This window comes from Armigeres subalbatus, chromosome 1 (assembly GCF_024139115.2).
Source record: "Armigeres subalbatus isolate Guangzhou_Male chromosome 1, GZ_Asu_2, whole genome shotgun sequence".
NCBI lineage: Eukaryota > Metazoa > Arthropoda > Insecta > Diptera > Culicidae > Armigeres > Armigeres subalbatus.
In genome coordinates this window covers 57,556,759-57,570,184 of record NC_085139.1, presented here as the reverse complement: position 1 = coordinate 57,570,184, position 13,426 = coordinate 57,556,759, and the positions used below count along the sequence as shown (strand labels likewise).

At 39.0% G+C, this 13,426-nt stretch overlaps 1 protein-coding gene across 5 annotated transcripts in view; it reads left to right on the top strand.

The window, feature by feature from the left end:
* Positions 1-4,522: 4,522 nt before the first annotated feature.
* The window catches only part of LOC134225844 (uncharacterized), a 374,271-nt gene continuing 365,367 nt past the window's right edge, over positions 4,523-13,426 (top strand). For 3 of the 5 annotated variants that reach the window (XM_062706274.1, XM_062706238.1, XM_062706282.1), the window contains exon 1: positions 4,541-5,029. The gene's annotated coding sequence lies outside the window, so the exon portion shown is untranslated. Of the gene's footprint in view, positions 5,030-13,426 lie in introns of all 5 variants that reach the window. The other 2 variants (XM_062706249.1, XM_062706266.1) reach the window with 2 other exon arrangements.

Sequence of the window (13,426 nt, the reverse complement as noted above, 5' to 3'; positions counted from 1 at the left end):
CTCACTCATTTTTCAGGCACTTATCATTAACCGATTTGCTCGCAACAAGTTGCATTCGACGCGGAATTTTGTCCCATTGTTTCGTATTGAAAATTGGCCGAATCGGACTATGGGCTTCGGAGTTATGGCCAAAATATATTTTTTCACAACAAAAATTCTCACTCACTTTTTAGACACTTACTCTTAGCTGATTTACTCGCAACAAGTTTCATTCAACGCAGAATCTTGTCCCATTGTTTCGTATTGAAAATTGGACAGATCGGACTATGGATTTCGAAGTTATGGCCAAAATCCAATTTTTCACATGATAAACACGTACGAAATTCTCACTCATTTTTCAGGCACTTATCCTTAACCGTTTTGCTCGCAACAAGTTTCGTTCGACGCGAAATCCTGTCCCATTGTTTCGTATTGAAAATTGGTCGAATCGAACTATGGGATTCGAAGTAATGGCCAAAATACATTTGTTGACAAGAAAAATTCTCACTCATTTTTTAGGCACTTACTTTTAGCCGATTTGCCTGCAACAAGTTGCATTCGACGCAGAATCCTGTCCCATTGTTTCGTATTGAAAATTGGTCGATTCGAACTATGGGATTTGAAGTAATGGCCAAAATACTTTTTGCCTTTCTCGTATACTAAGTATACGGTAAAGGCTATATGATCGCTCCAAAAACAAACTTTTTATAGAAGGCCCGGAGACCCATAGTGTTATATACCAATGGACTCAGTTCGACGAATCGAGGTGATGTCTGTGTGTGTGTGTGTGTGTGTGTGTGTGTGTGTGTGTGTGTGTGTGTGTGTGTGTGTGTGTGTGTGTGTGTGTGTGTGTGTGTGTGTGTGTGTGTGTGTGTGTGTGTGTGTGTGCGCGTGTGTGCGCAAAACTACTCAAAAAATGTCACTCATTTTTCGGGCACTTATCCTCAACCGATTTGCTCGCAACAAGTTGCATTCGACGCAGAATCCTGTCCCATTGTTTCCTATTTGAAATTGGCCAGATCGAACTATGGGATCAGAAGTTATGGCCAAAATACAAATTCATACGAAAAAATCGCGTAAAAAATGTCACTCATTTTTCGGGCACTTAGCCTCAACCGATTTGCTCGCAACAAGTTGCATTTGACGCAGAATCCTGTCCCATTGTTTTCTATTTGAAATTGGTCAGACCGGACTATGGGATCAGAAGTTATGGCCAAAATACAAATTCATACGAAAAAATCGCGTAAGAAATGTCACTCATTTTTCAGGAACTTATTCTCAACCGATTTGCTCGCAACAATTTGCATTCGACGCAGAATCCTGTCCCATTGTTTCCTATTTAAAATTGGCCAGATCGAACTATGGGATCAGAAGTTATGGCCAAAATACAAATTCATACGAAAAAATCGCGTAAAAAATGTCACTCATTTTCCGGGCACTTATCCTCAATCGATTTGCTCACAACAAGTTGCATTCGACGCAGAATCCTGTCCCGTTGTTTCCTATTTGAAATTGGTCAGATCGGACTATGGGATCAGAAGTTATGGCCAAAATACAAATTCATACGAAAAAATCGCGTAAAAAATGTCACTCATTTTTCGGGAACTTATCCTCAACCGATTTGCTCGCAACAAGTTGCATTCGATGCAGAATCCTGTCCCATTATTTCCTATTTGAAATTGGCCAGATCGAACTATGGGATCAGAAGTTATGGTCAAAATACAAATTCATACGAAAAAATCGCGTAAAAAATGTCACTCATTTTTCGGGCACTTAGCCTCAACCGATTGCTCGCAACAAATTGCATTCGACGCAGAATCCTGTCCCATTATTTCCTATTTGAAATTGGCCAGATCGAACTATGGGATCGAAAGTTATGGCCAAAATACAAATTCATACGAAAAAATCGCGTAAAAATGTCACTCATTTTCCGGGCACTTATCCTCAATCGATTTGCTCACAACAAGTTGCATTCGACGTAGAATCCTGTCCCGTTATTTCCTTTTGAAAATTGGCCATATCGGACTATGGGATCGAAAATTATACCATTTTTTTATGAAAAAATCGCTAAAAAAGTGTCACTCATTTTTCAGGCACTTTTCCCCAACCGATTTGCTCGCATTTGCATTCGACGCAGAATGTCTCATATTTTCTTATTGAAAATTAGGCAGATCGGACTATGGGCTTAGATGTTATGGTCAAATTACTATTTATTGTGGAAAAGAGTTCAAAAAAGTCTAGCTCACTTTCTTAGCACTTATACTTCATCTATTCCCCAAGCAACACAATTTCAACAAATCTGGTTGCAGTAACCATATTGTGACTGAATCCGGTCATATATAAGTTACTGTGATTGATGTGCAATATGTGTGTTTCTCAGGTCGCTCGCAACAGATTGCATTCGACGCAGAATCTTGTCCCATTGCTTCCTATAGAAACTTGGCCGGATCGTACAATTGGGTCAAAAGTTATGGCGAAAATACTAATTTTAAAACTACTAAACAAAATGCCATTTTTTGCTCTTATGCTCATCCGATTTGTTTGCAACAAATTGCGTTTGGCGAGAATTTTTTTTATGCATATAAACAAATATGAAAAATAAGACCAATCCACATATTGGTGTTATTTGAGATTTTTCCAAACCTTTTGAACGAATGAGAAAGGCACCATCACCGCTAGGTGGATTAATCTGGGTTTTTCTTCAACTTTTTTCCTTCAACTTTTTTGTTTAATCTTCTTCCTCCCTTCATCCTTCTTTCCACTTTCTTTATACTTCTTCCATCCTCCTCCTATTTTCATCCTTTATCCTTCATCTTTCTTCCTTCTCCCTTCTTCCTTCTGCCTTTTTTCTTCTTCCTTCTTTTTTCCCTCTTCCTTCTTCTTTCTTATTTCTTCTTCCTTATTCTTTCTTTCTTCTTCTTTCTCTATTTTTCCTTCTCCGTAATTCTTCCTTTTTCATTCTTCCTCCTTTCTTATTCCTTCTTTTTTCATCCTTTTCTTTTTTTCCTTCTTCCTTTAACTGCTTCCTTATTTATTCTTCATTAATCGTTCTTCCTTCTTGTTTCTTGCTTCTTCCTTATCCCTTCTCCCTTTTCATTCATCCTTTTTCGTTCTGCCTTCTTCCCTCTTCCTTCTTCCTGCTTCTTTCTTCCTTTTTCATTCTTTCTTCTTTCTTTTAACTTCCTTTGTGTTTTTTACTTTCTTCTTCCTTCTACCTTTTTTCTGTCTCATTTCTCACCACTACGTACTCACTTTTAAACACATAGCTTCTCACTTCCGAAATATGATTTCACCCCTTGCTTCTGTTTTTCTCACAATTCAATTTATTCTTCAAACGAATCACGTCTCACTTCTAGCCTAACTTTTCAATTTTATTTTTTCACTACTTACTGCTTACGTTTAAGGAGTCGACTGTGATTGAGGTTATGTAGACAGTTCTTGGCTTTCAGTCTGAATAAGGATCATAAACGGATATCCGTTCTAAACCTGTTTAGGTTTAGAACGAATATCCGTTTATGATCCTTATTCAGACTGAAAGCCAAGAACTGTCTACACTTACTGCTTACTTCAAACATCTCATTCCTCACTTCTCACTACCTACTTTACATTTTTTTCACTTCGAACATCTCACTTCACACACCTTATAAGGAAACACATTTGAACCAATCGGCGAAATGGCGTTCAACCGAAGAATCCTCAAGACCAAACGACATTCTGCAAAATGAACCTACACCGTATTATTGGCCACAAAACAATTAAATAATGCTCTCCAATTTATTATAAAACGAATTTAGAGCTTTTTTAATGGAGCATCTTCACCTGCAATAACATGAGTTGGTTATGACTTCATCGTGTCAAGCACAGTACTCGTGTTATGACAAAGGCTTTTTCTTTTTGTTTCATCTTTAGAAGGATCGTCACTACTGTGGTATGTTGCTCTGTTTATACAATAAACTTGAAGTGTCCATTCAACAAAACAAATTAAAAACAAATATCAATAATTTGATACCACCCGCTGGTCTACTCTAATCACTACTTTCCGTAAACAATACCGGTGTTATATGAAATCCACCATCCACCAGTCTGTCACTATCTACATACATAATATCAAACGCATAGGCTCTATTTGCGTTGAAATCAGATGAGCGGACGCATGGTACGTTGTTCTCGAAGCAAGCTTCTCAGCACCCATTTTTTCTATAGTGAGAATTTTCAATATTATTGAGCTGTTTCTAGGACCTACTCGTCACTGTACTAAAACTCTTCACCTACCTTTGCGTTAGGCATTCTTCCCACAAGTTATTAAAGATTATGTTTTCTAAGAATAACAAAGACAAAATCTGATCCTTGCCGAGTTCCTCGCTACGTTCGCAGCATCCCAATCGGAAAACACGAAATGCTCCACCTCGTTGTCGCCGTCGACCGTCAACCAGTGTATCTCTCTCACTCCCCGATGGGTTCCCAATTCTTCTCGATGCCTGCCACGATGCTGGGTGAGCGATTATAAAAGAAAAGCACATCATGTTCTGCGGGTTCAGTACTCCGCGTGCGACCACGGCTGCCGGTTTGCGACAACATCCGACCCGCGTTTTGGTCCAGTACGGTTCTGTGTGCCCAGCGCTTTCGGAGTGAATTTGTGACAGACGGGTAAAGTGGAATGCAGCAATTGGTGAAATAACTGGAGAGCATTCCAGCATGGCACGCGATTTTGAATAGTGCGAACACAAGCAGTGTGGGCTTTCTGCGGTGCGAATTTACAGAACGCATTGTGCGTGACGTCATGGACATATAATATCGGAAGCTACTTTGCAACTGTAATAATTTAAGCATTCTGACAAGAATGCATTGAAAACAGAGTTGAACACAATTCGGTGTTGACGCCAAAATCAGTGTCAAGGACCAACGATTGTGTCCAAATGTGCAACAAGTTACCGTGATATGGGATTATTGGAATCGTTTTCGACAACACATCATGTTGGTCCAAGCTGCGTTAAATGTTGTAACCGAAGAACGGTGGAATAAGTGCATAATTAGCTGTGTATAATCTGCTGTCGGTATTATCGATAAAAAATGATGGCGTTGGCAGTGTTACGCGTGTTCCTAGGAAGCAATTATCAGGATTTTGAAACTGCAACACGAGGTTCATTGGTCGGGCTTATTGCCACCCATAACAGGTGGAATACGTGATTCAAATGTTGGATGTGGTATGGAGTCAGTCCATGGTCGACAACTTATCGTTCGCCATGAATCTTCTGATCGGGGTCGAAAAAACTCCCAACGGAATTGCAATTCATACACGTGGTATCAGTAGCATGGATGGATACCATATCACATTGCGAGAGGAATCAAACTATGGTTCTTCTGGTACACAACAGCTTGATGTTTACTCAGCCAGCTACTTTTCTTATTATTGAGAGCTCAGAAGGATGAGTGTCATATTTATGCATTCTGAAGAGTCACCTATTAGATCAATTTTGTTCAACCTGGTGAAAGCGGATTTATGCGAGGGAGCTGACCGTTCAAGTAGTAACCGTCTGTATCGAACCTGTATCCATTATAGAGGTTTAACTTTATTCCGTTCGCAACAACGTTCCGTTGAACGCAACATAGTTTCCCATAATGCGATTAGATTTGTATGGATGGGGAAAAACGTAATGTTTGCTCGATAAAGATTGCTGGGGACGAGCGTCACCAATTCCATTTGCTCAGATGTTTTATCAACATATTCATATTTTAGCAAATCGTACAGCTATATGTTTACCATTGAGGCTGTTTAAGTGTATTAACAGAGCATTTTTTCCTGTAGAAATGATCAATCAAAATACAGCTCAAATCATTCATCTATTTCTGGAGTAATTAAGAAGCAAACGACTTGGGCAAATACATAGCAATATTTATTATCGCTGGTCAGGTTTCAATTCTGCTTTTTGTTTTTATTATAAATGTTCTACTTCGTTTCATCTTCTCTGACTTATAAGGTGTAAGTTGGACGAACCCTGTTCTAGTTAGTCACATATTAATTACATTTAAAAGCTACATCAATGAAACATTTTATTATTTATTTGTGTTAGGTTTCATTATTCTTTAGGGTTATTCAAATATGACGTTCAGTATTTTTTAAGATTCTTCAAACCCCACTCCATCTCTGTACTATTTGTAGTATACGAAGTGTATGTATACTTGGGGTGTGTTTCCATTCTATCTCCCACTGTCCGGCAGTGCTTTTATGGAAGAAACGTGTCTTCATCTATTTGTTGATATTTGTTCATATCCATAGATGAAAGCATTTTTAGCCCTGGAGATAGAAGGTGATAGCTCTACTGTGCATCCAAAAACCCTATAACAGGAAGCTACAGACTACATCTTGAGGTAATTTTCAGCACATCAAGCCCCCCATAAATGCACTCAGGTATCAAATGGATATATGCAATGTATTTATACTTCCAGAATCTTAAATAATGAATGATTTACATACATCAATGATATATCTAGACCAACATTTGAAAAGGGCGTAACAGCCAAAATTTATTCCTTCTGATCCTTCGTCTACATACATAGCTTTATATGTAGACAAAGAATCAGAAGGAATAATTTTTGGCTGTTACGCCCTTTTCAAATGTTGGTCTAGATATATCTTGTAATTGCTAGGATGGGCAGCACGAGGACTGCCAGAACAAAGGCCTCGGCAAGCTTGGCTAAGCAACGGCCTGCCGTGTGAGGCTGGGTCTCACAACTACCTCTTTTATCGGCTAGCTCGATCTGGACAACCTCTTTTGGTCTCAAGGTCGGCTGGAGTATTCTCTACTATGCTAATCGGACCTCGGATATGTGGGGAGTAAATGAAGTAAATTACAAAATCTAGTGTATCACAATATTTTCGTATATTGCCCTATCCTTTAACAATCTGTGTGGGTGTGTGTCAGTGTAGTGTAGTTCTTTTACATATACCTGACTGGCCGGCAGACAGTTCGATGCACGGTTAAGATGACTGCTTGCAGAGACGAGCCTCGTGCTCGTAGTGTGGTCTGGGAACGGTTCTGGATGATTGGCGACCGGTTCAGGGCAGTGATGGGAAATGTCAAAAAAATGTCATGGCATTGATATTACTAATTTCGTAATAACTTTTTCCAAAAATCAATTACAGTTCGGATTTTTTGATTAACATGTAGTACTTAAAGGGTCCTAGAACTTTGTCGAACAGATCATTGTTCTAAATACAAAGCGTGAGCCATGAGAGCGAGATTAAAAAAATGTCACGGAATGTCATGACATTAATGTCATCTGACACTAATTCGGCTCTCACGCCGCCAATATCATATTTAGAGAAATTACCTATTAGAAAAAGTTTTCGGGCCATTTGAAGGCTACATGTTTATATGGAAAACATTATTGTAAATGACTTGTGAGAAAAGTTATTAGCAAGTTAGTCCTATGACATCGATATGACATTTCCCGTCACTGGTTCAGGGTCGTCCGACGGCAGGGCCCATAGACGTATACCTTGGAGCAACTTTTGACCTTCTTCTTCTTATTGGCATTACATCCCCGCACTGGGACAGAGCCCCCTCGCAGCTTAGTGTTCATTAAGCACTTCCACAGTTATTAACCGCGAGGTTTCAAAGCCAAGTTACCATTATTGCATTCGTATATCATGAGGCTAGCACGATGATACTTTTATGCCCAGGGAAGTCGAGACAATTTCCAATCCGAAAATTGCCTAGACCGGCACCGGGAAACGAACCCAGTCACCCTCAGCATGGTCTTGCTTTGTAGCCGCGCGTCTTACCGCACGGCTAAGGAGGGCCCTTGGAGCAACTTTTGACCTTACTCGGGAGATATTCACAGGCAATGTTTCACAGAAACTTGCCACTTCTCTGTGAACACTGGGTGGTTTGATACCGTGGTTGTCAGGAAATGGCATAAACCGGGTCCTGATTCTATTTTTACTCGTTGCACCTTAACCAAAAAACGGCACTATTTCACCACTATCTCAACCTTGAAACTTTTTTTATGAGCTATACAGCTCACTAACGTCTGCCTTGTATAAAGTCCACTTTAGAAAAGAGCTCAATAAACTTTCGTCTTCTCTTTAGGACACTTTCGTGAACCTCTCTATTTCCTTTACTCTCGTATTCTGCCTACCTCTGCATTCACTGAACTGTATTTCTTATTCAATGTTTGATGTAGTGTGCTTAACCTAAGACCTAGGGGTATAATTATATGTCATTTTTATTTAAATTTAAATAGGATTAGATTTACACGGAATATATAGATAAATAGGTGGGATGAACAAATTTTACATTAATTTACAGGCTTATTGTTACTAACGGTAAATATAATATAATTATGGAACGAACTCACCAATCTGTCGTTTGAACTATAAGTCATTCTGCACTTTCGAAGCTTTGTTTTTCAGTAGTATAGCTGAATGTCGTCATGATCAGCAAACCCATCTTAATAGTTTGTCCTTGAAGCCCTTGTAATGCAGTGCACTTGCCTGATATCCGAGACAGCTGTAAATTCATTAAAAAAAATTGGCAGAAAAGACCTGTGGAAAGTGGAAAAGAAAAAATCGATAGTTCATGCTGAAATTATTGTAAATCCAGTTTCTATGGTCTAAATGCAACCAATCATTATGGGGTATCAAAAACAGTCAATTTTGTACCCAAAAAATTTGAAAATTAGGAGTTGTTTTCCCTCTTACCCCAGTTAGAATCAAGACGGTTATTCCACTGAGTATCTTTTGTTGAATCTTTTCATTGGATTAACGGAATTGGTTCCAAGGAATTCTTGCGATAGTTAGAGGAGGGCTGGTTTCGCCTTCTCGAATACTTTTTTTTTTATTACCAGATTTTCGCGGTGTGAACGATGGATGGTTCTCCCAACAGCTGATGCAGCTCGTGGTTCATTCCCCTCCAAATACTCGCCTCGAATATTAAGTGTAAAGTGGGGAAGAATAAGACTTATGTACTGTCAAAACCACGTGGGTGGGTGGGACTGGACGGAATAAACAAGCAGAAGGGAGAAACGAAACTGTCTGTTTATTAAAATAAAATGCGCGTTGAAAATCTTTTTTTCCGATAATTTTGTGATATTTGTTATTGTAGTTTCAAATGAAATTGAACCGGTACTGTTGTGTTGTCTAGATTCAGTTTTAAAAATAATTGTTAGGGAAGTTATGTATTCATAAGTTCATTCAGGTTTTCCTTACTGATTGTGTCCTAAATTAGGTCGGTGGATGCAATTATGTAGTTTGGGAATTCCCCTTGAAACCCGTTCACAAAATCAGCTAAGAATTGTCAGAAAAATATATTTGAGGAATACCGAATAGAATTATTTCTTATGCAGAATTTCTTTTGAAATTCTTCCAAAAACTTTTTCGTGCGATTTATAATTGTCTTCGGGAATTCTGCCAAAAATTACTTCATAAATTCTTTCAGTAATTCTTTCTTGAATTTTTGGCGATATCTTTCAGGCATTCCTCCATATTTTTTCCAAGGGATCCTTTCGAGATGAATTCCTTTGGAAATTCTTCTAGGAATATCTTTGAATACTGTTCCAGGATTTTCTCTGGAAGTTGCTCCAGGAATTAATTTGGAAATTCCTACAATAATTCCTTCAGGAAATCTTTCTGGAATACAGGAACTTACTCGAAGTTTCCTTCAGGAATTGCTCCGCAAGTTTCGTACATAAGTTTCCCCGGAAGTACCTTGAGCAATTCCTCCGGGAGATTCTTGAAAATTGAAAATGCACGGGGCCCAAAATCCGGCGGAAAATTTTCCCGAGGTGTGAGGCTACCTTTATCAGGAGAGGTAGCGAGGAAAAATAGTTAGCGAATCCTGGAGAATTTTTATTACATGCTTCTGAGTGTTCTCCGAAAAAAAAAACTTTTGCGGAAATAGATGAATTTTTGTAGAATAGAAAATCTCTTTTATATATCGGAGCCATGAGATGAATTCCAGGAGCAGTTCCCCTATTTTTATCCACCTAAAAGTAAATTCCACTATCCGCAAAAATCAGTTCACGCACTTAACCTTCCTAGTGCATTGGGGTCTATTTTGGCCCAGAGATGATTTAAAAACGTTGTAGCTTTGTAATCAAATGAGATAGGGCGTTGAAATTTTCTGACTTTTCCTAACTTTTGGAAATGAAAATTTTGGGGTGATAACCAGCTATCAGCGACCTCTAGGAACGCCACAACAAAAAAAGTGACACATTGTACATTAGCGGGTCAAAAATGACCCCAAGTTGAATTCGCTCCCAAAAGTTCATTTTCGAACCGATTCTCAATTTGAAGGTATGGAATCCACGGATGTTGCTACGGGCAGATTTTTGCAATTTGGCCATTCTGGTTCCCAGGAATCGATGTTGAAGGAACATAGAATCTTAGGCCAATTTTTGGCGTGATTTCTTGCCTCTCGAAGGGTGATTTTGGAAATGCTCATTAATTTGCGTAGCAATAATTCTATTAGAATGTAGCCATTGTCCATTTCCATGGATCAACACAATTCCTGGTTATTTCACGGTCCGGTGTCCCTCCGGAAAATCCGGAACATCCGTAGAAGTGGTCAATTCATTGAACCCATCCTAGAAGAGCGCGGTTTTTTCCAAAGCTTTCAATTATCGAACGCTGAGTAACAAATGATTGTGATGACCCATTGTGATAGACCTGAGTGGCCACCGGAGTTCCTTTAGAAGATCCGGAACATCCGTAAAAAAGGTCAATTCATAGAACTCATCCTAGAAGTGCGCGTATTTTTTTCCAAAGCTTTTCATTATCGTACTTTGAGTAACAAATGATTGTGGTGACCCAATTTGGTGGACCTGGGTAGCCAAGGGAAGTCCTCCAGTAGATCCGGAACGTCCGTAAAAATGGCCAATTCGTGAAACGTATCATAAAAGGATGCGGTTTTTCCAAAGCTTTTCCTCATAGTACTTTGAGTAACAAATGATTGTGAGGACCTATTTTGGTGGACCTGGGTGGCCACCGGAGGTCCTCCAATAGATCCGGAACGTCCGTAAAAATGGCCTATTCATGAAACTTATCATAAAAGGGTGCGGCTTTTTCCAAAGCTTTTCCTTATAGTATTTTGAGTAACAAATGATTGTGGGGACCTATTTTAGTGAACCTGGGCGGCCACCGGAGGTGCTCCACAAGATCCGGAACGTCCGTAAAAATTGTCAATTCACGGAACTCATCCTAGAAGTGCGCTTTTTTTTCCAAAGCTTTTCATTATCGTACTTTGAGTAACAAATGATTGTGGGGACCTATTTTGGTGGACCTGGGTGGCCACCGGAGGTGCTCCAGAAGATCCGGAACGTCCGTAAAAATTGTCAATTCATGGAATTCGGCTTTGGGACAGTTCGTTAAATGACATTTCGTCGAATGACGTTTAGTTGAATAACATTTGGTCGAAAGGACATTTGGTCGAAGGAACATTTAGTCGAATGGACGTTTGGTCGAATGGACATTTAGTCGAATGAACATTTAGTCAAATGGATATTTGGTCGAATGGACATTTAGTTGAAAGGAGATTTAGACATTTCTGGTTAAATAATCCAAAAGATACATGAATAAGCTGGTTGGAGGAATTCAGTGGACATGAGGAATTTCAATCAGCAGGTGAAGAAGCGAATAAGGAAGCCAATGAGGATTTTTCATCTGAGCTAACAGAAACTTCTGGAGACCTGGTGGATTATTGAAAAATTGAAAACCTTCAGAAGTAGCAAAATATATACTGCCGCCAACCGCAAGTCGAGCGCATCTGTATATGGGGCTCCATGTACAGATGTGCTCGACTTGCGGTTAGCGGCAATATACCCTCTATTCTATTTTCGGCACATGGTCTAAAACCAATGATATCAATGTTATTTTGCTAAAACTTCATCGCAGTCGGCTTTGGAACATTTCGTTGATTGACATTTGGTCGAATGGAAATGGTTTTTTATTCTTTTCATTGATACTCTTTCTTCCACTCAATATGTATACAATAATTAGTTCAGTATAAAATGGTCTTTCAACCATAATTCGTTAGTTATTGGCCGAAAACTTAATTTCGACCAAATGATCATATGACCTAATCTGCCATCACACGCATATTCGTCCCATATTTGCTGGAATTTCCGATGCACATGGGACAGTTATGCGTGTAACGGTAGTAATGTCTATTCGGCGTCATGTGTAATGACGAAACATCATTCGACTACATTTATTTTGACCAGATGGTATAGATTCAATGTAGTCAGTTAGAGGGGTTCGCGGAAGTCAATATCCAGTCGAGAATAATATCGCAATATTCACCGTTTTCGTATTATCTATTCTTTTTATCAGCCCATCATTCTTTGGACAATCTTGGAACAATAATTATATGACTTTTAGGAATACCGCAATAAATCATTTATTTTTTAACTGTTATTGGCTTAAGTTCTTTTTTTTTTTCAAATATCCATTCGACGGAACGTCATTAGACTAAATGTACCAAGATTATCACTTCGAAAATCCACTTTCGACCAAACGTCATATAACCAAATGTACGAAGATTCTTTCAGAAAACTGATTTCGACTAAATGTCAATTCGACGTAGTGTCCTTTCGACTAAACGTCATTCGATCAAATGTCCTACGTCTCTAGTGGGTTAAAAAATCATTTTCGACTAAATGTCCTTTCGATCAAACGTCCATTCGACGTAATGTCCTTTCGACCAAATGTCATTCGACTAAATGTCATTCGACGAAATGTCTTTCGACGAAATGGTATAGATTCATGGAATTCATCCTAGAAGTGCGCGTTTTTTCCAAAGCTTTTCATTATCGTACTTTGAGTAACAAATGATTGTGGTGACCCAATTTGGTGAACCTGGGTGGCCGCCGGAGGTCCTCCAGTAGATCCGGAACGTCCGTAAAAATGGCCAATTCATAAAACTTATCATAAAAGGGTGCGGTTTTTCCAAAGCTTTTCATTATTGAACACTGAGTAACAAATGATTATGGTGGCCACCGGAGTTCCTCCAGAAGATCTGGAACATCCGTAGAAGTGGTCAATTCATAAAACTCACCATGGAATAGCTGAATCACCGAACGCTGAGTAATAAATGATTATGATGACCCTTTTTGAAGGACCTGGGTGGCTATACCGAGGTCTTCCGGAAGATTTGGAACAACCATTAAAGTGGTCAATTCGAGGTGAATGGTGATCATGGAACCAAATTATGCCATACTTGAAAATATTTTCTGGGTTAATGTGATAATGAAAAAAAAAATAGTGTCGTCTTAATTTTTAAGAGTTGACTATAATTACAGATTTTTTGATCTTGCGGAGTTTCATTCGTGACTACACACGTTCCTGAGAATGGGTTACAACGATCATCCATTACTCAGGATACGAAAATTTGAAAACTATGACAAGTTTCATGAATTGACCGATTTTACGGATGGTCTGAATGTACCT